General features: G+C 36.9%; 1 pseudogene; it reads right to left on the bottom strand.

The window, feature by feature from the left end:
* Positions 1–290: 290 nt before the first annotated feature.
* On the bottom strand, positions 291–17,476 carry LOC134480684 (large ribosomal subunit protein eL8-like; annotated as a pseudogene).
* Positions 17,477–26,038: the final 8,562 nt, after the last annotated feature.

Raw genomic sequence — 26,038 nt, 5'->3', positions numbered from 1 at the left:
CCTGTGACTGCATAGCTCAGAATGGCTCCCGACAAAGAATATTCTTAGAATACCTATTTTACAAAACAACTTTTTCTTTGTTTCAAAATATATAAAGTACATATTTAGAATTATCTATGTGTTTGCATCATAATTCTCAAAACTAGTCTACCTGCTGATGTCAATCAATCCAAAGAAAAATGATTCCCAATTTATATTGAGAAGCAGTACTAGGATTGATAAATGGAAGTGCCATCATGACTGGTTTTCTAAGGTAGTTGCTTTCTTTTAGAATCTACTATTTTCTCTTTTTAAATTTTGTAACTATATTTATGTATAGAAAACTTAACAGTGTACATTTCACCCAGTTTAGTGGCAAGTTCTTTAACCGTTGCCTTTTCCAACTTGGCCATGCGAGCCAATGACTTAGAACCCAGAACGTTGCCTTCCCAGTGGAAGTGAATCTCCTCGTATGTAACTGTAATTGGTTCTAATAGCTTCCACCAGCTTAGTCACAGCATCGTTTTCTTCCTAGTTAACCTGCGTGAAGGCAACAGCAGTGCACATCTTGATGATCTAGTAGGGCACTCCATCTTTAATATATAGCAGGAAAACCACCAGCTGGATGGGGTCTACTTCCGGGGTAATCACGCCCAGCTGAGCCTTCTTGTTCTCCACCAAGACAGTAATTGTATTGACTCCTGATTGGAGGACAAGTGGTCTTTTAGTTGGGATACCGCCTTTGTCGGAAGCTTTCTTCTCGGCAAAGGCCAGTAGCCTTTGTTTCTTCTCTCGCTTTGTTTCTGGCCTGTACTTGTGTGTAAAATTAAGCAGCTGGGTAGCTGTTTGTCTGTCCAGGGCCTTGGTGAACTGGTTAATGGCAGTAGGTACTTTGAGCTGCTTATAGCAGATGAGACAGAAAGGGATTAGATCTGTAAAGGAGGCAGAGGGGATGGGGGGGTAACTGGAAAAAGTGAGAGGAAGGAACTATAATCAAGATATATTGTGTGCAAAAGAATCTATTTTTAATTTTTTAAAAAAGAAATGCTGTCTTTTTTGAGTGGTTATAAAAATCCAAATGAGACACGCCCACAGAAGAGGAACAGGAAAGATTGTGGGAGTGAGAGGCAATGGAGGAAACCAGGAGAACAGAATCCATCAAATCAACTAAGCAGGTGTCACGTGGGCTCACACAGACTAAACCACACGGGCCTCCCAATGGGTCTACAGTAGGTCCTCTTCTTACAGACTGTGGCTGTTGGCTTTATGTTTTTGTAGGACTCCTAACGGTGGGAGAAGGTATATGTCTGACTCTTTTTACTACTCTTGGAACTCTATCCTATGGAGTTGCATATTCAACCTAAACATGAGGGCTTCTGTATCTTGATTTTATTACATTTGGTTGTTATCTCTTGGTGTCCTGCTGTTTTCTGAAGGGAAATGGAGGTGGAGTGGATCTGGGGAAGAAGGGAGGAAAGGAGGAGGCAGAAACTGGTTGAGATATATTGTATGTGAGAAAAATCTATTTTCAATAAATAAATATGTAGGAGAAACAATTGAGACAACCTAGGTGTTAACACTAAAAGCATAAAATTGCACAAGTGTTCTTTGATAACAATGTGGATAAATATAAGAAACCAAATCCATGAAAGTTAAGAAAAGAGTTGTTTATATAACAGAACCCAACAGTCAACAGTAATCAATGCCTTTATCTCCCACCTTCCTGGACTGCAATTTTATTTAACCAACCATGTTCCCAGCCCTGGGGAGAGAATCATAAAAATAATACCTCCAATTGGTTTTAGAATAGACAAGTGATTCGGTTTGGGGCTGCAAAATAGGAGTTAATTTTATGGCGTGCGAGCTGCTAAAGGATTGCCTCCTTGAAAAGGGTGCAGAGATAACCCTTTAATCTGAGGCATAGTGCTGCTACCTTCATCTTCCAGTCATGCAAGAGAAAAAAGCAAGAAAAAGGAAACAAGAGCATCAAAAGCAAAGAAGCATCAGTTTCTGCTGCAACCACCCACCAGCAGACCTCTCAGCATGCACAGTACCTTTCATACTAAAGCCACAGCTGATGGGGTTTTGTATTGGAAGTGTTTGAGAACATTCTAATGCAGACTCAGCTCCCCAGGCACCTGCCACCACAAAGTAATGTGAAGAAACCTAGGACTCTGTCTAAGTTCCTTTTCTCCAATGTAGAGCTGTGGCAGTTCATTCTCCCTATGTGATATACCACTTTATGGCACTCACAATAGGCAATTAAATTTTTGAAAATTGGAAAGCTTGTTCTTGCACTTAGGCAGATTAATTGAAACGATAAAGGATATTTTTACATGTTCATGTTTAAGAACTTGTCACATGCATTGTGATCAAGGAATGGGGGGTGGAAGAAGAGAAGAGTTTTACAGCCTGCATGATTTGTTGATCCCTAATATAGACTCCTCTGGGCTCAGGACACTTTCAACAGTGTGTGTGTGTGTGTGTGTGTGTGTGTGTGTGTGTGTGTGTGTGTGTGTGTGTACCTCTGTGTGTGTGCCTGTGTGTGTATTTCAAGACTAATTATGCAATGTTATTGTGTGGCTTTTATTGACTTGCCATCTCCAGCAACATTTGCCTCCCTTTAGAAAGCAACCAGGTAAATGAAGCTTGAGTCGCATAAACACATGAGCCAAACACACAAGCATCACAGTTTATAATGAGTCTTCTGATATCGCACATTGTCTTTACCTAATTGAGCTGCTTGTGAGAGTAATTTATTAGAGGTGATTATAATATATAAGTGTAAATATAAGTGTCAATGCTCTATCACATAAGCCACATAATGAGAATCCAAATAACATAACTCAGTATCCATAACATTGTCTGAAAAGATATCTCTTTTAATGAATTTACTTTATCTCCATGCAGGGAGAAACTGAAGGCAAGCTTGGCCTTGGTGAGCATGGACTTGATGAGAGAGGAAGCCAATGGTTATCACTTTCCTTTGCTTTAACCATACTTTGCTCCCACTTGTGTGAAGAATGCTGAAGGTACAGCGCTTCAGGAATGTGTGAAAGCCTATATGCTGAAGTGGAAGAGGCTATAAGTAAACTGACAATGCTCCCAAACTTGGCTTCTCTTTATTTGCGTTTCAAAATAACAGACCCTCTGCTTTTCCAAAGCTATCCTTTAAACCACATGTATTGTATTCATAAAACATTTTGATTGTGCTGAAGAATTGACTCAGAAACCACAGGATGCCTGAGATCAGTTCCCAGCATGAAAATTAGCCAGCTCACAACCGCTTACAACCGCAGCTCCAGGGGTCCTGACATCCTCTTCTGGGTTTAAAGGACACATGGATTCCTGTGCACAAATCCACCCAGAGACATGAATGTACAGATATTTAACAGTAAAAGTAAAATTGTGTTTTAAAACATGATGAGACTTGTTTTGATTAATTTTAATTATCAGCTTGACATAATCTTGAATTAATTACCCGGGAGGAGAGTATCCGTGAGGTGGACCTGTGTGGGTATGTGTTGATATATATATTGTATTCCTTGATAGGAGAAGACTTATTGAAAACTAGGTGGCATTTTTTTTGCATTTGGATCCTGGACTGCATAAAAGTGGAGAAAGAAGCACAGGCACAAATCAAGTATGCATTCATTTTTCTTCCTGTCTTTTACTGTGATTTTGATGGGGCCAACTGACTCAAGAGGCAGTGGCTACAACTTTGTGTTGGGGATGGACTGTAACCTGGAATTGTGAGCTAAACTAAAAACCTTTGTCCTCAGTTTGTTTTTGTCAGGTTGAGTTACTCCAGCAACAGAAAAAAAGAAAAGATAAAAAACAAATGGAATGCACTTAACTCTATGTAGTTACCTCTGAGCAGACAAAGCTCTAACGAAGTTTCATAGATGATTTAGTGGGTACTAAGATATAAAACAAGAGAAGGTAATAAGGGATCTTCTTTAGGATTTGGGACAATGAGAATGTTCAGACATGTTTTGACATATGTAGGAAATCTGAGCTAAGTGCCGATAGCATGCTGATGCTGTATCCACTCTTGAATACAAACTTAGAAAAAGGAAAGAAAGAAAGAAAGAAAGAAAGAAAGAAAGAAAGAAAGAAAGAAAGAGAGAGAAAGAGAGAGAGAAAGAAAGAAGGAGAGAAAGAGAAGGACAGAGGGAGGGAGGGAGGATGAAAGGAAGGGAGGGAGGGAGAGAGGAAGGAAGGGAGGGGGGGAGAGAGGAAGGAAGGGAGGGAGGGAGGGAGGGAGGGAGGAAGGAAGGGAAAACAAAAGAGCTTGTCTTATATTTGGCAAGCTTAGTCATTTTACCGAAGTGCACAGCTTCAAATAAAAAACAATAGCAACAAAAACAAAAATAAAAATAAGAAGTTTACAACTCACCCTGCCCCAAGGTATGATCTATCTAGATTGTCCTCGAGTCTCACCCTCATCTGTCTAATAATTATTTCCAGCCCAACCATATTGTGTTTATAAAATATTTGCTAATGCCCTGTTTCTAACGCCTTAGTCATGAGAGCTCCAATTATAGCCTCCCAAACTTTGTGTTCATCACAATCACGTATCCATTGAATCTACTTGAAAGTAATCTTTCCTTCCCCTGCATTTCTGAATCATATATATCATATAACTTGTCAGACACATAGATATTTCATGTAGTAGCCCGTGTTATTTTCCTATCTAGCCTATTTCATATAACAGCATATGTAGCCTCACTTATAACATTTTATATTGATTATTATTATTTACAGTAATAATTGCCATTTTTACATACTAAAACCGTTGAGGTGTGTTATAACTGTATGTGTGGGGATTTATTTGTTTATCAGCCGCACAACCTGAAAGTACATTTTTGCTTCTGAACTCAAAACTCAACCAAGGTGTATAGAAAGGCTCAACCAAGGTATTGGTCTCCGCATACATCCTTGACTAAATAGTGGCTATGTTTATGCTTGAATGCAAAATAAAGCATTTACACATAGACCTCACTTTCATTTTCTTTTTCTGATCATCGACCTTGACATTTTATTAGAGCATCATTGCTGAAGAGGACAATTTGAGGCAGAGGGCAAGAGCTGTGATGTCTGATTGACCAAAGAATAAAGATGTTTCAATTGTTTAAAAAAAATAGAAACTAGAATGAAAGGATAAATTTCCCTGGAGAAGAGGCAATACATCATCTGTAGATAAGCCTCTACACCAACTATTCTTATCACGTGTAAGTCACTAAACCACGGCTGACCAATGATATTAGTTCTTTCACAGCACTTCCCCTCTACTGTGAATTATAACACTAATTCTTTTGGTATAAGGATTTCATTAAAACTACTTTTTATGCCTGCAAGTCACATGAGCTCACCACAAAAAAAGACTAATATTCAATTCATCCTAAGGGTATGAGTTGGAGGGTTCAATAATTACCTACTAGTCAGAAAAAGGAATTTTCAGATGTCTTATCTTTTACTGCTCTGAAGCACAAAATACAAGTTAAGAAAGTTTTTCAGGTTTGTCTATTGCGGAGTTTGTGACATTGTTAATCATGAAGGGATTAATTGTTTTTGCCACCTAATTAGTGAAACAAACCTTCACTTAGCACCCAGAGCAGAAAACATGTCAGCACTTCATTACACAGATATTGGAAACTGTGATCTGGTTGCTATGGTGACCACAGCTTCCATAGGGAGTTTTGTGTTTAGCTGGCACATCTAGATCAGACAGAATATGATTAAAAGAGAAAATCTAACTTAAACCATGTTGGCGTTGAAAACACTGTAAAACCACATATTTGAAATGGCTGATTTGAAAGGAAATGGTTGTCTAAGTATTCCTGGAAATAAACTTTGTTTTTTGGTCTATCTCATTATCTTCTAATCTGCATTTTTAACTTTAAAAATAAGAGTCATCATTGTAGAAACATTCAGAACAGAACCCTTGCATCACGGTTTTATTGATTACATAATGCATAAACCACATAAGAAGTCAGAGTGAAGCCAAACACAAAATGTAAAAGATGTATTGTTATAAAACAACGAATGAATCAACGCCAGAGACTGCTCTAGGCTGAGATGAGTCTGTGTGGCTAATTGACAGGAGAGTGTTCTTAAAAGAAAATTCACTGAACTTAAAGATGTATTTTGACATATTCCATAATTATCTCTGCCCACCACCTATTCTGCCTCCCTTGTTTATTTCCAATCTGTAATTTGTATAATTTAACCTGCATACCACAGAGCTCTTGAATCAGCAGTGAACTATTATAGTCAGTAAACCATTACTGAGCCCTTGCTCAAAACCTAAACAATGGGTCACTCCATAACGCACTGTATGCTAATCCTACTTTACATTCTTTGGTTGACCTTGAAATATACAGTGCATTATCTGCATAAAACAGTTCAATGCCCAAATAAGAAATGCATGAAATGACTACCCACAGGCTGGAGAAAAAAAGGACAAGTGAACTTTTGTCAAAACTAAGCTTCCATCCGTTATGGAGCTACAAGTGCCAAACGCTGAGAGAAGCATGGGGAACAATGAAGCATGTGCCTGACAGGTAGAGTTAAGAACAAAGTTTTACAGAAAAGTTCTTAGCAGCCAATGGAAGCCATTTTTGTAAGTTCTTTTTTTTTAACATTTTTATTGGATTTTTAAAAATTTACATTTCAAATGTTATCCCCTTTCCCAGTGTCCCTTCCATAAACTCCCCACCTCATCCCCCTCTCCTTTTTTCTATGAGGGTGTTTTTCCACCCAGTTACCCACCCCTTCCTGCCTCCCTGCCTTGACATTCCCCTGCACTGAGGGATCCAGGTTTAGCAGGATCAAGGACTTCTCCTCCCATTGGTGCCCAACAAGGCCATCCTCTGCTACATATGCAGCTTAGAGATGGGTCTGTCCATGTGTACTCTTGGGATTAGTCCCTGGGAGCTCTGGTTCGTTGGTATTTTTGTTCTTATGGGGTTGCAAACCCCTTCAGCTCCTTCAATCCTTTCTCTAACTCCTCCAGTGGGGATCCTGTTCTCAGTTCAATGGTTAGCTGTGAGCACCTGCCTCTGTATTTATCATGTTCTGGCAGAGCCTCACAAGAGACAGCTATATCAGGCTACTGTCAGCATGTCCTTCTTGGCATCAGCAATATTGTCTGGGTTTGGTGGCTGTATGTATATAGGCTGGATCCCCAGGTGAGACAGGCTCTGAGGGACTATTGCTTCAATCTCTTTGTCTCCATATCCCCTCCTATGAATATTTTTGTTCCTCCTTCTAAGAAGGACTGAAGCATCTGCAGTATGGTCATTTGTCCTCTTGGGCATCAGGTGGTCTGTGGATTGTAGTTTGGGTAATCTAAGCTTTTGGGCTAATATCCACTTACCAGTGAGTATATACCATGTATGGTTTTTTGTGATTGTCTTACCTCACTCAGGATAATAATTTCTAGTTCTGTCCATTTGCCTATGAATTTCATAAAGTCATTGTTTTTAAAAGCTCAGTAGTACTCCATTGTGTAGATGTACCATGTTTCCTATATCCATTCCTCTGTTGAAGGACATCTGGGTTCTTTCTAGCTTCTGGCTATTGTAGCTCTTGAGAAACACAGGATCTCAGACATAGAGCATCAAAGAACTCAGCATTGGAGAAAGTTAAGACATTGAGATGGAAGTGATCATGTCCTGTTTGGAAGGTGCAAAAATCAATCTAGTATTGGGCTGGAAACTTCTTTCCTCAGGACTGAGCTCTCAGTGCTGGGAGGTATTTATTATGCACACCCTCCAGGGGAAAAGGTCAACAACAGTCTCACCAGACTGCAAAACAAGGAAACCACAATGCCGAGCAGTTCAGTAAGGTATTTCCAAAGGTGCAATAAGCACACTTATATCTTTGGAGAAAACATGATCTGCATGATTGGAATTACAGCCCATTCATTGGGAGGAAATTCATGCTGTGTACTAACAACCTAATCAAGAACATATGGCTGGAAAATTTATAGACCCTAGAGAGGAAAAGACTATTAATTCTGCTAAGTTAAAATAGTTTTCAGCTGTTTTTTAAATACTTATCCTTATATCTAAAGATAACTGCAACTCTCGTTGGCCCCTCATCAAAGAAGTTTCATTTGGCAGCAGGATGAAGGCCATTGCAGATAACTATACTTATTCACAGTGGAGAAAATTGGTGACCATTATCAATGACCAAATAGGATATCTACAACATAGTCCCTATACTTAAGGCTCAGGAAACATCACAGAAGAGGGGACAGAAGATTTTAAGAAGGCAGAGACAATTGTTGTAAGATAGTATCTCTTGGACACAACAGGGATATTACATATTTTGACTTTCAACAATATGTCTGCCTAGATAAAATGGGCATAAGAGCATGCTAATTGACATGTCATGCCAATAGATATGGAGGCAAACTTCCCAAAGTCCAACTTCTAGGTGAAGAGTTACAGGCAGTTAGTAGCCTTTGAGGGAATAAGAATCTGCTAAGAGGGACAAACTGTCTTTGTTAGGATTTTACTGCTGTGAACAGACACCATGACCAAAGCAACTCTTATGAGGACAACATTTAACTGGGGTTGGCTGATTAGTTCCGAGGTCTAGTCCATGATCACCAATGCAGGGGTATAACAGTGCCCAGCCAAGCATGGTACAGGGAGAACTGAGAGTTCAATATTTTGTCCTGAATGCAAACGGAAGACTGGCTCCCATGTGGTTAGGAAGTATGGTCTCAGTGCCTACCCTCACAGTGACACACTTCCTCCAACAAGACCACACCTATTGCAAGAATGCCACACCCCCTAATAGTGCCACTTCCTGGGCAAGCATATTTTAAACCAGTACACTAGCTTCCCAATGCATCTGCCAAGTCCAAGTGTTCATCCTTAAAGCTATGTAGATACAAGAAACATTGATTTGGCTCAGTAAGTTGTACATGCATGTGTGTGTGTGTGTGTGTGTGTGTGTGTGTGTGTGTGTGTGTGTGTGAATAAGAATTAAAGAAGAGGTCATGAACTTTAGTGGAGTTGTAGTATGAAAATAAAAGGGTGGAATGATGTAAATGGAGTGTATTATGTATGAAATCCTAAACAAAATATTAAAAACCAGTTTCTGTTAATAGAGGACAAGGAAAGCCTTTATTGAGCTTCCAACTGACACTAAGCCATTGTCTCTGAGCATGCAAATTTGAGAAAACAATAAGTTTGTGAGTTACTGTCATCTATTGAGAAGGCTTGTCTGTTGACACTATGTTGAGAGCACTAAAGTGATTATACCTTATATTTATACACACACAAAATTCCTGGTACATGGAAAATTTGACAGTCCACATAATGAACTAACATGATTACAGCAGCAGGGAGAGACAACTCACGTGATTCTTAAAATTCAATAACAATCCCATAGTGTAAACTACTAACTGGCCTCAATTTTTCTAGGAATTTAAAAGGTTAAATCCCATGTAAAGTCTTTGAAACTTTAAGTCTTTGAAACTCTAAATTGCATTGACACATTCAGAATGTAATAATTTTCTAAATGCCCATAGAATTCTTAATTATTTTAAGCCAGAATTGGCTATAATTGACTTCAGAAGTGAGCATTGCTGTCAAAATCCTGGTTTTGCTTTAACAGTCCTTGTGTAACTTAGTTCTAGGCAGAGTTTTCAACTCTATGATTAGAGTCATCACACATAGGCTCACAGCTGTGGAACACATTTGAGTTTTTGTGCACGAGTTATGAATAAAAGTGTGAACTTTAGAGGCTATTATTAGATATTTGTTGAGTCAATAAAATATCAACCTACTTTTCACAAGAAAAAGGCTGGTTATATTCTAAATTATAAAAATATATTTGGGATAGGGGCAAATATATAAGTAAAATCTGTTAAAGCCTTTGTTTTGTTGCAGGATGGTTTTAGATTCATGTAGACTAATCAGCACTAAATGGGACATTTATATCTTCATCCCTTCTCCCAGTTATAAGGATTCCTTTTAGAAGAAAGACTGGAAAAGCCAGAGACAATGAATGACAACAGAGAAACAGTGTTTTCTGGACACAGCCCTGCAAATACACATTTGAACTCACATGGGATACAACATCATGCACAAACCCTGCACAGGATAAAGCCAGACATAATCTCAGCGAGGAAAGCAGAGGTTGTCATGCAATCCAATCCAAAGTTGAGGAGCTTTTGACAGCTTATAGTTTCAGTGGAAAGCTACATATTGAAGAATATATGGGGAACACTAATCAAACTCAGTGGCTTAAAAAAGGGGGGTATCACAATGTTGCATTTGTGGGGAAGGAGGGAGATCTGGGAGGACTTGGGGGGATGATGTAATCCAAATGCATATGAAAATTCTCCTTTTTTCACTTTCTATTGGCTATTTTATTTATTTACACTCCAAATGTTATCCCTCTTCCTAGTTTCCCTTCCACAAGCCCCCTATCCCTTCCTCCCTCCCCCTGACTCTATATATCACCATCGTTCTTCCTTACACTGTCATTTCTCATAGAGTTAATAGCAACAGACTAAACAGTACATAATAATGGCTTTAACCTGAAGCTTCTGTCTACAGAACAATAGAAACGAGTTTGGCTATAAACTGGATAAACATGATGACACACAGCCATGGCTGTGAAGCATGAAAGCACTGCTTAGGTGCATCACACAAGCCACAACCCAGTCTTGCATGCAGACATAACTACCTTCGTATTTCTAGGGATTTCCGTGAACATGACAATTTAAATAGCATTATTTCCCTCTCTCCATCCACCTCTGATGACTAAACCTGAGTGAGATTCACAACTTCTCCCTTAGACCTTCCTTATTACCCAGATTCTCTGGATCTGTGTATTGTAGCCTGGTTATCCTGGACTCTATGACTAATCTCCAATAATAATTTAATACAGACCATACATATCTTTCTTGGTCTAGATACCTCACTCAGGATGATATTCTCGCGTTGCATCCATTTGCCTGCAAAATTCATGATGTCTTCATTTGTAATAGCTGGATAGTATTCCATCATGTAGATGTGCCACATTTTCTTTATCTATTCTTCAGTTGAGGGACATCTAGGTTGTTTCCAGTTTCTGGCCATTACTAATAAAGCTGCTATGAACATAGTTGAGCAAGTGTCTCTGTGCAATAGTGTGGGATATTTTTGGTATATGCCCAGAAGTGATTGGTATAGCTGGGTCTTGAAATAGAATTATTCCCAATTAAGGAGGGGTATGGGGATTGTGATAAGGTATGGGGATAGGGGGCTGTAGAGGGCTGGAAATAAAAATGGAAATCAATTGGGGGAGTCGCATCTCTGGACCTAACTGAAGAACAGGGATTGGGGAGGCAATAGAGAGTTTGTAGGGGTGACCCTAGGTGAGATTCTTACCAGAAGAAAATATAGAGACTGAAGTGGCCACCTCCTGTAGCCAGGCAGCACTTCCAGTGAAAGGAGGAGACATCAACACACCCACAAAACCTTCAAAAAATTTCTCCTGCCTACAAAATCTGCAAGGATATAATGGAGTAGAGAATGAGAGAACAGTCATTCAGTGATTAGCTCAACTTTAGTCCCATCCCATAGGAAAGAGCTAACCACTGACACTATTAATGATATGCTGCTACGTTTGCACACAGGAAACTATCATTAACTGTCTCCTGAGAGGCTTTGTCCAGTAGTGGATGAAAATAGATGCAGAGACCCATAGCCAATCAACAGGTGGAATTCACAGAATCTTCTAGAAGTATGGGGGATAGAATGGATGGAGTCAGAGTGGTCAAGGATACCACAAAAATACACACAGAGTATGCTGGTCACATGGTGCCTCACAGAGAGTAAACCACCAACCAAAGAGCATGCGAGGGCTCGGCCTACGTCCTTCACACATTTCTGACAGGTCTGTTGCTTGGTCTTCAGGTAGGTCCCCTAACAATTGGAATAGGGGCTGTCTCTGACTGTTGCCTGCCATTGAATTCCCTTCCCATTACTGGACTTTCTGGTGGGACCTCAGTAGAAGAGAAAGTGTTTAATATGGCTGAGACTAAGAGTACCAGGATGGAGTGGTACCCAAGAGGGGTACTTCTCTCTGAGGAGGAGAGGGAGCAATGATGGCAGGGATTTGTAAGTGCAGGATTGGGAGCAGAGGACTGAGAAGAGCTGCAATTGATATAATTTGAATAAAAATATAAGTTAGGGAAAATAGAGTTATTTTTTCTTCAATATGGACCTCTGGTTCTTCCTAATTAAAGTAAAATCTAAACATCTGTATTTCAATTTCTAAGAACTTTCTGTTTAACTATGTCTGTGTACTGTGCTTTTTATATAAAAATAACCTCACCTAAGTTGAAATAATACATTGTTATAATCTATTATCCTTAAAGTACTAATATTATTTCATATAGCTATTTCCTTGGGTTTTAAGATGAGTTGCACAGAATTGGCTATTTAAAATATATGATAATTTTTGTCATGTTAAAAAGTGATAAGAGGACTTTACTTAGCTTAATGAAATTGTTCAAAAGGCCTTGTAATCAACAGAGTACTCAATAAGGACCTGCATGTGCTAACATTTTTAGTTTTTGCACTTTTGTCTTGCCATATATATTTGTATGATTTATGAAATGAAAGGAAGGAGACTTTGATCCCAGAGAGACAAATTCAGAAAGAGATAAATACATCCCCTCCCAGTGATGTGTTTTTCTTCCCATCATTAACCAGCTTAATAAAGTTTGTGATATAAATACTGGGCAATCATCAAAACACTATTGAATGGAACTTCAGTAGTCGCCTTGCCCAGCCACAAAAGTTACTTCAATTTTATACAAAAAGCAGGGCAACCTGAAATCTCTGAGTTTCTTTCTATTATTTTTCACTTTCAATTGCAACTAAATTTATGCGAGCATCTCTAGCAAATACATTGTGAAATTAATAGCAGCCAGGAGGAGTACAGAAAATGGATTAAATAAGCATGGAGAGTTTGCTCTTTAGAAAGAGGATGTTAGAGCTTAAGAGCAGGACAGAAAAGAATTGACTTTAAGAAAAACGGATGCTATGCTGGCCTTAATTTATTCAAATTAGGAATGATTTACAGGAAGTCTCTAGCTGATCCCCTGGTCAGTATACCCTGACCTTATAATAAGATTCAATCCAAGAAGCAATAGAAAGTTTTTCCTGGTCCTCAGTATAAAGACTTAGAAAAGCTTTATACAAATGCATTATCCTTAAGCCTATAGGAGTCCTATTTACAGGTCTCAGTTATACTTCTTATTCAAAGACACTAAGTACAGACAGAAAATATAATAGCACAACAACAAAAATCCCTAAATGTCCAGGGTTTTGAATTGCAATTTATATTTTATTAATATATAACCACCATTTAAAACTACTTTCAAAATAAATAATTAAATTGCTTCCTCATCCTCTCCAATACTATCAATTACTTTATTTTAAACAAACCAATGAAACAAAACTTTCTTTGCTGAGTGTGCTATTTTGTCTCTTACCTACTGCTAGAAAGAACTTGAGTTATCTTATCCCAAAGGAAAAATTCAGATTCATAATAAATGAGATAAATAGAAATAAGAATTTAAAAGGCATGGAGAACAAGGAAATAAGACAAATCCCTCAGTTTATACATTTCTATACATTCTTTAATTTGTATTAGCTTACAATTTTAGTTTTAGTAATATAGTTTGACTATTTTTGTATCGAGGGAAAAAATGAAACCAATCCCTAAAAGAAATATAGGAAACTTTTACCACATGATACTTTGCATTAGCGTTGTACATATTCAAATGGTGCTGAACATACTCAAATGTAAGTCATAAAATACCAATAATGACTTAAGGTACAAATAATACCTTCATATTTTTCTTGCTATGTGAATGGGTATCTATGGCCTCACGAATAACAGACAAAGGTTCTACCACAGAGCAGTAACTCAAATATAAATATTATCATTGTTTACAGTCACATAATTGTCTATATGGCTATAGTGCCATATGCTTAGAATTCTAACATTTGCAACAATGAGATTTTCAACTGGTGGCCATGGGTTGCTCAATGAGGCACTGCACAAAACCGAAGAAAGTCCAAACCAAGCCAAACCAAGTAAACAAGCCAAATCTTGAACCTTAGAATAGATGGATAGTTTTCCAGTTTTAATTAGCAAACACTAACATAACCGCTGTTGAATGTTGACCTTACTATATCATATAGATAGCTAGCACTGACCATAAATGAGAATTTTAAAGATGAAGAGTCATAACTCCATTTTTCAACATGCATATAGGTGTGTATTCAATATGGCCAAACACAGTGAGTAGAACATCAAAGAGCTTCCATTTAAGTATAAAACTCTTGAAAGGGATGCTATATTTCTTCAATTTTTGTATAATCACTTTTCTTATCTATTAAAGGAAAAACCAAACAGAAAGGAAGATGTTGGAGATAAGATTCATTCTGATCTTTTAGGAAGATATTTCTGACCCAATCATTAATATTAGCTCAAATAAATTCAAGCACCAGTCACAGTATACATTCCATAAGTCCATGTGGCTGTGCCAATGTGGTTTACAGTCCATAGCTGAGTGACAAGGAAGAGGGGTATAGACAGGTGAGATCTTCTCTAATCCTATTTGAAATCAGCAATTCTATTACATGTGTCTGTGTATTGGTCTAGGCATGGCTGTGCAACAAATTATCCCTAAACTTAGTTCATTAAAAAATAATTATGTATGTTCTTGAATTTTCTTTGCTAAGCATAAATCTGAGGGTATATGGGTTATGGGATAATATTCAGGGTCATTCATGAGATCATTGACAAAGGGTTGACTGACACCACAGTGCTTCCATGAATCTACCACTCAGCTATTATCTGGAGACTACTATTCCTCCAGGTAGAGACTTCTCAAAACTGCCTGATAGCTCTATGATGTAGCAGTTACTTGTAAAATGAGTGCTCTGGGAGTGTTAAGAAGGAGAAAGTTCGGTTATCCTTTCACTACTGTGTCCCGTATATTTAAATGCTAACCCCAAAAGCAACATTGTCTTTCACATTACCTATCAAAAACTTAGATGAAAACTTTGTCCATTTAAAATAAATCTTAATATCTCTCAACTAAAGTGATGTCCCCAGGGTGCTGAGATAAATAAGATTAAGAGCAAGTGTATATTTTCTTTAAATGTGCTTGTTTCTTGTAGTGGGTAAAATCTCAACTAGCCCTCTTAGATAAGAGCCAATGGGGCCATAACAGTCAATTGCAAATATCCTCCCCTCCTTGCTCTAAAGTGTATGCTAAATATTATTTTTTAGGATGACTTTACCAAAGCCCTACAGAGCGGTTGACTCCAACAACACAATTTGTATGTTTCCTAGTCCTGCAGAGCTTAACTAGGAAATTGTGAGCAGGCAGGGTCCTCTCTTTTTGGCCTGGAGTTAGCTATATTTTCTCTTCATCTTCTCATGAACTTTCCTCTATGTTTTATTTTTAACCTCTTGTTCTTTAAGGTCACGAACAATAAATTATGGCCTAAACTAATGGCTTAACTCTAACTTAATAATGACTATAAATGTCCAATCTCCAATTACTGTCACTTTCTGAGAAACGGGTTCTCACTTCAACATAAAAAGAGGACAAAACTCAGGTCTTTCAAATTGATTTCTATATTATTTATTTTCCTTGTATTTATGGTATTTGAATATAATTTGGTCAATAGAAACCCTATTTGATTAGGTTACCAATGATTAAAATGTATTATTACTTTGAGTAATTGTGAAGTGTAGCCTGTGGATATAGAAAACATTTCATAATTGACCAAAAGAATGTAAAATATCAGTGCTTTTGGCAAGGGATGTCTTAGTTCATCATAAATTAATTTTTAATATCTATTATTTTAAACTCAGCAATGACTGATGCAGATATTCATTTTCAGAGCTTACAGTGAAGTGGTCTGACTCTCCTCTTTAGATGGCATATATCATGTCATATAATAAAATTAAAGATGGAGTGAAAAAAATCTTATCTTTGGAATTATAATATTTTCCATTTTAGTATTTTTTATATTAAAAATTTGAGAGTCTCAAATTTCCACAAAGATATTGTTCTCAAACCACTCCAAACTTGAAGGCTGGACAGATATTTCTCCAAAGAAGAAATATAAATCTCCATTCAATATATCACTAATCATGAGCAAAGTTCGGAAGAAAAGTCACTGAGATAGTACATGGCATTCACAAGGGTTTATAAAGCACAAACAAACAAACAGAAAACCCATAGCTTTTTTTTTTGGAGGTATGCAGAAAGTGCAACTATCTTAGTTACTATTCTACTGCTATAAAGTGCCACCATGACCAAGATAAAAGAAAGTATTACATTGGAGGCTCACCTACAGTCTCAGAAGGTTAGTTCATGACCATCATGGTGGGAAGTATGCAAGCAAGCAGGAATGTGGGCAGGCATGTCAATGAGCAGTAGCTGAATGTTGACATCTAGATCCACTGACAGGAGGCTTAGAAAGCAAGAATGGGCTTGGTATTGACTATTGAAATATCAAAGCCAACTCTCAGTGTCTCACCTCCTTCAACAAGGCCTAATACTTCTCAAATAGTACTACCAGCTAGCTTTCAAATATATGAGTCTACAGAAATGAGTCCAATGAACACTCAGTGGGGTTGCAACATGCAAAGTCCTTTACAGGATGACCTAGTAGTGCTATAAAATAAACAGACTTGTATCTTGGTGACTTCACTCCTAGTTATTAACCTAAAAGAAAAAAAATTAAATATGCTTAGATAACCACTTGTTCACATGTTCATAACCAAATTTTCATTAATAGCCAAAAATGAGTGAATGCAGGTATCTGTAAATTTGCAAAATAAATATGGTATACCCATACAATAAACTATTACTGAATAACAACGAGAAATATGATAATAATACATGCTATATGGTTGTATCTTGAAAGTATTGTGCTAGAGAAAAGATCCTAGTCACAAGGGGCCAATGAATAATTCCTCTTATATAAAATGGCCATCGTAAGTCAATGCAGACACAAAGAGCAGACTCATAGTTGCTTGGGGCTGGAAGGAACTTGGAAGGAAATGATGCGCGTCTGCTACTGGGAATGGGATCTGTTTATAGAGTGGTCAAGTTCTCCACCATGATGACCATGGCTGTGCCTTTGTGTGAAGAGATGGCCGAGCATTTCGAGGCGCTTGCTCTGTAGCTGAGGACCAGCATTTAGTTCTCAGCAGGAACATAACTGCTAGGTGTCCTGTGCCAGCCTGTAACCCAAGTTAAAGGGGAGTAGACACAGCAGTACGCAGCACAACAGCTTGTTGGCTTCCAGCTCAGCCAAGAACGGACGAGCCTGTGGTTCAGGAGACCGTACTTCAAAAGAAGAGTTGGAGAGTGGTAGAAGATGGCATCTTCTGACGTCAGCATGATGGCAGCGCTTCTTAGATTCAGACTGGTGCGCGTGCGCATGTATACAAACACACACACACACACACACACACACACACACACACACACACTAAATCTTTAAAAGTGCCAACCACTAACATTTTAGGTATTCATGTTTGTTTTATGTGTTCCTCAGTAAAATAAAAAGAAAAGGCATTAAAATGATAAACATCATCAATATAAACTGATAAATAAGATATCCTTTATTCTTTAAATAACTCATCACAATCATGGATCAACACTAGCAAATCCAGGTAAGAAACTGAATTCCTTTAGTTACCAGAACTATGTTCTACATCTCTGAGACCAGGTTTTCTCCTGACATTCTGGATCACTGAACAGGCATCATTTCAAATTAGTGGGAAGATGGCACCAACTGAGATTGGGTAGTCAATCACAGGAGCAGTGGGGCACAGTGAGCCTGATTTGACTGTTATCCCAAAGGTAAGAACTAGACTATTTTAAAAAGTTAACTATTCGAGCTTCCAAAGGTTATCTGTATCTCAATCTTTTCCCCCTAAAGAAATGGAATCCACTTTGTACTTTATCGTCTTATTCCAAGACTATGAAATTATTATTAAGCAGAGAAAAAAAATTACTGACTCTGAGTTTCTTCTCTGAAACGGTTTAGACTGCTTTATGCACAGAAGCACTACAGTGCAGTAAACCCCAAATAGCCTTCAGAATAAACCTAAATCACTTCAAGTTTAGAGGAATTTAAAAATATTCACGTATGAGAGAATTTGGTAACCTAATATTTTCCCTAACTTAATTTTCACATGCCAGAGGCACAGAGTAAAGACGTGTTACAATGCAGGGACCAACCTTATCCTATTAACCTTCCTCCCTGTGAAAGGTGGTGAAGAAGGCATTGGCAAACATTTCTATGCACTACACATTTTAATTCATGGTTGATTTGAGCTTTTTACGTGAATAGATGGCCTGCTTCCTTGACATTTCACTATACATGTGGCTTAAAACTGAAAATCTTTTCTGTTTCCCTAAAGATTCATGTTTCTTTTTAGGGTGCAGTGAATTTCACATGCATAATGTCTAGCTTATGGAAATAGTGATCAAATACTTTACTTGTGAACACTGATTTCCCTTTAAAAGACACAATGAAATAATAAAAAAGTATGCAGTTCAATAAGAGACCAAAATCACTGATATGTTTAAGAAATAATTAACCATAAAGAAATACCATTCTTTGTCTAACAATAATATTATAAGACTTAATGTTAATTTTATGTTTATTAAAAAATAATACCTAAATTTTTTAATATAAATAATATCTATATATTTTGGGAGCAAGTGTCTTTGAACAAAACCCTTATCATTAACATCTTACTGTAGTTCCTCTCATTTTCTTTGTCATTTGCAGGAATATTGACAGAATTGGAGATAATTACTAAGTCATGGAAGCCAGAAGCAAATTTTCCAGACAGACAAAAAAATTACCAAATGTTTTTCTTTCATATGCAGAATTAAATTATTATAATTATGTATTATTATGTATTTACCAATCTACCTATTGCATACATTGATGTGATATATATGTAAATATATATAATAGGTAGGTTGATAAATACATACTTACATATAAATACTCATCTATCTATCCATCCGTCTAGCTATCCACCTACCTATCTATCATATCTACTCATCTACCTACCAATCTAGAGCATTAAAGGAGAAAGACTATTTGGAAGTAAGGGTGGAATTAAATTAAAGGAAAAATTGGACATCATTAATGAGGGAGGGACAAATATAGCATAAAATCTAGATTTGAATGTATACATATGAAAAATAGGAGGATCTGAATAGCTGAAAACTTTATATTGAAATTTACTCTTTTTTGTATGCTAATTTTAAAATTACAAAGCTCATAAAATGGGAAGACAAAGATGCCATGTGAAGATCTCATCTTTGGATTTATTTTCAAAAATAAAACAATATTTTATCAATGCTTTGAGAATTTCATACATTTACTTTCTTTGTGACCTTGAAAGTGAAGATTCTTTAAATCTTTCATATATAACATTTTCGTGTATAGCATGTATTTGAAAAATATTAGGGAATACTAATTACAGTGACAATTTGATTTAAACAGATTTCATCAGGCTCCATTGATGTGTTAGAAAAACAAGAGCAATCAAATTTGATAGTAATTAACAGTCATTTGCCAGACAAGCAAAAGAAACCCAAAGTCACATGTGTAATATATAATTTAAAGGGACTTTCTTTTGGTTCCTTGGTGCCTATTTGGGTACCAATACTCCAAACCCCATAGAGAACAGTTTTGAAGGACAATTACACATACTTAAGTGACAATTAAGTACTGGGTCTGACCTTAACTCTCCTGACTTAGTGCTGAGGCCATTGAAAGTTCATTCCTAAACCTCCAGTTCATTATTTCAGTGTTACACCACTCTTCTGAAACTAAGCTAATTCCAAGGACCCATGGAGATACTCAAGTAGCAAAAATTAATGAGAAACTACCTGGCACCTGGTCAGGGGTCCACTGTCAGGTCATCAAGGAAAGTAATTTCTGAAATGGAAACAACTTTGGTTCCTCCATAGTGTTATTTTAATTGCTATAAAGAAATCGATTTCTACATAGTGCTTTTAGTAATCAAAGTAGGTTCGCCTAAATCATTTTGTGAATGTCTGCTGTGTCTTTACTACCATATAGATAGGGGATAACCACAGTGGAATCCATTCTAGATTCACTCAGCATAGGGTTCAAAACAGACATTTTGGAATAAATTTAGACAGAAGAAAAGTGTCCTAGATTCTGAGCTTGTCATACTGCAAACTGGGAAGAAATATTTAAAGGTCACTTGATATATCTCTCTGTCCTTCTGAGAGGTAATTTTTTCCCAAGCCTGGGCTTATCAGAACCTTTAAGTTTGAGATAAGAAAGCAATTTTTATTTTATTTTTTGCATGCCTGGTGCTGCATAAACATTCAGTGTGCCCTACTGAATGTTCTTCCCTCAGCTCTCAGTGTCACTCATCACCAAAGGCTGTGGTTCTGTTTGAAAAGGATTTCTCTTAAAGAGCATTTCATAATGTTCGAAATGCACCGTGTTCTCCACATTCACTCCTTCTCCAAGGAGGATATATCCATAGAGCTTAAGCCAGAAAACCTTCGATGCTAATGATGCAGATCTTACCCATTGCACAGCCAAGCAAAACAACTACACTCCCTTTATGTCAAGCACCCTAGCTAGACGGACCCTCCTGACCCCACACTCCATATAACACAGCTAGAAAATTGACAATGCTTGGATCCTTAAGTCATCATTTGGAGGAGAGTTTTTTTATTTATTTTTATTTTTTTGGAGAATTGCCCAAGCTACATTAAAATATGATACAAAAAATGTACTTTTATTGAATCAAGCCACTGAAACTAACAGCAGTCACCATTAATTAATCTTAAACAATAAGAACACCAAAATTAATGTCAGGAGCGATAAATAGCAAAACTGAAAGGAAAAATTGTCAGAGACCAAGTTTCGGGGCAGGCAAGAAAGCTTGGAAGCAGAAAATATAAAACTCCTCTATAAGCAAAAATAAGTGACTGTTCTTTATCTACAATAACGTATGATCACATGATCATTCAGCAAACAACTGTAGAGGAAAAATCAGAAAGCATAAAATTATTATATTAGCTGACAATCTGAACTTAAACGTAGTGCCTCTTCTGGTCCTTTCTTGTTTCCACTACAGTTAAACTTTTTATTACGCTCAGGTTTCTGATGCTTATTCTAAGTTGTGTTGCTTACTTATTGAGGATGCACGTCACTAGGAAAATATCTCCATGAGCATGATACTTAAGCCTCGGTTTACCATTATATCCAAATTTTCCAGTATTTGGGGAAGTGGGAAAAATACATATTGAATAAGAAAGAAAGAATATTTTAATGTGCTTTTTATTTGAATTGGAGTTTCTGAATCAGTACAGCAGGTTTTCTGTTGTTGCCATTGCTGCTGCTGTTGTTGTTGTTGTTCCCTTTCTATCTCATTCTCCATCATACTTTGTTGTTTTTCCAACAGGTTATTGCTTCCCTCCCTTTATGTATATACCTTATGGTTCTCTCCCTTAATACTAATCTTTGTCATCAAATTCATACAGTAGGTTTATGGCTTCTAACTTTTCTTTGGGGGAAAAAAGCCTAGTTTAAGTCAAGACCGATTATCTATGATAATTTGGTAATGGCTGCAGCAACACTTCTGGCTTTGTCTTTGGCCCCTAGCAAAAAATCTCAAATGGCAACTATGACCAATGGTTTTTACTGCAAAAAGACAAAGACAATTAATGAATGATTAAATAACAACCAACAATTGATTTAACATAAAACTCTTATCAAGTTCAATCTCAGGATACCAGATGTCTTAGAGCTTTATTGCTATAAAGAGACACACCAAGAAAGTCAACTCATAAAGTCAAATAGTTATTGGGACTGGCTTACAGTTTCAGAGGTTCAGTTCATTACCATCATGGTGGGAAGCATGACAGCGTGTAGACAGATATGGTGCTGGAGGAGCCAAGAGCTCTACATCTTGATTGCAAACAACCAGGAGGAAGATCTGACTTCAAACTGGGTGGACCTTGAACATAGGAAACATCAAAGCCCAACCAAACAGTGAAACATTTTCTCTAAGATGGCCACACCTACTCTAACCAAACCATACCTCCTAACAGTACCATTCTCTAGGGCCAAACATTCTAACACATGCATCTATGGGAGCCAAGCCTAGCAGGCCACAACACAACACTGACAGAAGATTCATTTTAAAAGTTAAACAATTAAATCTCATTGGAAAAAGGAAACACAAAGATAGTAGATTCCATTGACTCTATAGAATGGGGTGAATATAAACATATTTCTATTGAATAGACTATAAAGTGATTCTAAATTTTTGTTATTACTAATTAAAAGTTACAGGCTGAAAAACTTAAAAATGAGCATATTTCATTTTTTAAACTTTAAGTATAACACTAATAAAATAGCTGTCCTTTTGTTAACTAGACATCTTTATTTAAGGAAGCATATAAATATAATGTGCATGCGATGGCTAATCTAAACTGTCAGTTTGATGAGATTATGAAACACCTTTGGGGGCAGAGAGATATCTCAGTCATTAAAGCCAAGGCTCACAACCAAACCATCAGAAAAACCACCTCAGGATTTGTAAAACCTCTTAGGGTGTCTGCGAGGGCACTCCCAGAGATGCTTACACCATGAGAGCTCTTGTCACATGTCTTTGTGTGGCGTAATAAGAGTGCAGATTATGGTGAAGTGGTGAAATGTAAGAGTTGCTGCCTAAGTGGAAGGAGTGGTCAATTAGAGATGTACTCCAGGGGCAGGAATATATCTTGCCCTGGCCTCTATCTTCTGTCTTTTACTGTTCCCTTTACTTCATTATGATGTCGCTGAGCCCTGTGCTACCATGGCAGTACTGACCTCATAAGGTTAAGTGACTAAGAACCAAATCCCCTGAAATGTTTATCCAAATAAATTTTTCTTCCTTTAAGGGCCTTATGTCACATGAACAAGAAACTAATGCATCATAGAAACCCAATACATTGCTTTAAAATTAAATTTTGATACAAAGTAGGTCACGTATTTTCCTAACTACCAAGTTTTAAGATAGATCTATCTTTTAAGTGGATCTTTGTCTTTGAACTTTGCTTCCTTTAAATTCTGGTTTTGTTTCTTTACTTTGTGAACGTAGCTTGCAGAGTTTGTTCCTGAAAAATTGAATATTACCTAGTACTAGAAATTACCAGTTCTTTCCATGCCACCACACTGTGACACCCTTCCCTCAAATTTATCAGTTTCAGTGAAACAGTATTCAATGATTACAAAAAAAACCCAAAAACCAAAAAACAAGTTCAGAGTTCTATAGCATTACAATCCCAGATAATCATTCCTATTGCCAAATCCCACCTCAGTTAATATCCACATATGTATAAGAAGAGAGCTCCTGATTTCATTTTAGCATCTGTTTAGTTCTGGGAAATCTTTGTATTAATAAATGTGTTATACTATAAAAAATGAATCATGGTGACTCATCATGAGCCATGTCTAAGACTACTGCAAACTAAATACACTTTTGGAATTTCCAGAGTACAGCCCTTACAGGATTTACTGGAACAGAGATAAAGGATCTTTGATATTTTATAAGAAATCAAAGTTGACTGAGTTGCATTTTAGCTATTTGATAATTCTATTCATGCCATGGGGACATTTGATCCCACAATTTAATTTCAGTGTTAGGCTGTTTGTGCTGCCATAGCGCACTGAGTAAATTATAAGAAGTAGAAATGTGTTTTACACATTTGTCAAAAGTCTGTGATACAGATACCGATATCTAGGGTAGACCGTCTATCTATCACACACAGAAGATAGAAAAAGTTCAAGGTCATCAAAACTTTTGGAAGTAAGCTCTCCTTATGTTTTCAAGTAATAAAAGCCCCAATAGGATGCTTCTGTAAATTTACTTGAATTATAGAGTAAACACATTGAAAGTATAAGAGAGTTCAAAATATATATGTGATAACAAATTACTCACAAAGGAAAGTGAACTTGGAAATTTAACAAGATTTAGAACAAGAAAACAATCCTTTTGGAGAGGGACTACAGTAGCTGACTTAATGAAAAAGAGTTGGACAAATAAAGACTATCAGATGACTCTCAATATTTCCTAATCTTCGAAAGGCTGAGTTATAGGTCAGTGGGCAATCACTGTCTTGATTTGTAAAAGGCATGGACTCTCATCCAGAAAACTGAAAAACAAATTAAGGTACTGGCAAAAGGCATTTGTTTCATATTATAATGGTATTTAATCATTTATTTTGTGGCAAATGCATTGCTTTTATATTAGAAAAGATGTTTATACATTTGGAAAAACAGGGCACTATTAATATAAGCCTTTATAAAAAATGACTTGGTGCTTGAGAGATAACTCAGCAGTTAACACCACCTGCTGCTCTAGCAGAGAACTGAGGTTCTCTTCCCACAGTGCTCATGGTGTCTCAAAACCATATGCAAGTCTAGTTCCGGGTTACCTGTTGCCCTTATGTGATCTTTGCAGGCAACACACACACACACACACACACACACACACACACACACACACACACACGCACACACACACACACACACTCCACATACATGCATACATACATACATGCATACATACATGCATATATAACAGTAAGATACTCTTACAAATAAAATGAAAAAACTAAATATGCTTTAAAAATAAAGAAAACAGAGAAATAGCTTGCAAAACTCTGTGATGGGTGATCTAACTTTTCTTTTACATGTTCTTTTACATGTAGTTATAATTACATCACTCTCCTTTTATGAAGGAATTATAGAAACTAATAAAGTAATGGCAGTCTTCAGTTATTCTTCAGGGGGGGAAAGTGATAGTTATTGAAAGGGGTGAAGAATTGTTGCTGTAAATGTGTTGTTATTGCCCAAAGTCATTTCCTCAAGAGAGGCGCAAAGGAAGAGGAATTGAACAGTTGAAGTTCTAACAACAACAACAGCAACAACAACAACAACAAATGACAGAATTCAGTCAGAAGAAACAAGGGCATCACTAACTGAACAGTATTGAGAAAGTGTGCTGACTAATCGTGGTTTTGAATTTGAATGAATGTGGGATTAACTAAAATGCAAGCCACATCCAGCATCGTGGACTAAGAGACCAGTGGATTCTCAGTCTCCAGTGATAGCAGTTGTTGGACTACCAAGACCATCCCCTAATAGCTTATCTAATAAATACCTCCTTTTAAAACTAGTTCTTTTATTTTTTTAATTAAAACATAATATCATTTCTCCCCCCTTTCCTCCTTCCAAGCCTCTCATAAATCCCTCATTGATCTCTCTCAAATTCATAATAAATCCTGCTTTAATGTATATATTCATTATATTAACTCTTTCTCTCCTAATATGAGAGTAAGGAACAACTCCATGTCTTCCTACCTCAGTTAGCTCAATCCAAAATCCCCACAGACATGCCTAGAAATTTACATCTTTACATACTCTAGATCATACTAATAGGGCAATTGCTATCACTATCACAGATTCTATCTTTGGTTTATTTATTTTTGTTCTACCTACTTTCTATTTGGAGTAAGTGTTCTCAATAGTAAAAGACACACCTTATGTCATTTTTCATGAGCATCCATAGTAAAAAATGAGAAATAGAGAGGTGAATGAATAAATGGCATAAAAATGATTATTTTAATTACATCCTCTCCAATTAGTTCCATAAATTATTTCAAATGAAACTTCTAAAGTTCTAATCTGTCCCTATACCCAGCTGAAAACAAAAAGCAAATTGTTTAGAATTCAATGTTGGGCATTGTCTCTGAAGACATTTTCCTCACCAGGAAATAGAAGTTTTACTGGCCTTAATTCTTGTCTCTAAACTGATTTCATATCCAAACAAGCTATTTTATTCAATAAATATTTATAAAGCTCCTTCATGACACAAATTCAAAGTTCTGTCAATGAGAAAAGGTTAGCCAAGCTCAATTAGACTAAGCCGAATACTCCAG

The sequence above is a fragment of the Rattus norvegicus genome, chromosome 10 (assembly GCF_021556685.1).
Source record: "Rattus norvegicus strain SHRSP/BbbUtx chromosome 10, alternate assembly SHRSP_T2T, whole genome shotgun sequence".
NCBI classification, from domain to species: Eukaryota; Metazoa; Chordata; class Mammalia; order Rodentia; family Muridae; genus Rattus; species Rattus norvegicus.
The sequence above is the reverse complement of the archived record's forward strand: the minus strand, read 5'-3'. Positions and strand labels throughout refer to the sequence as shown.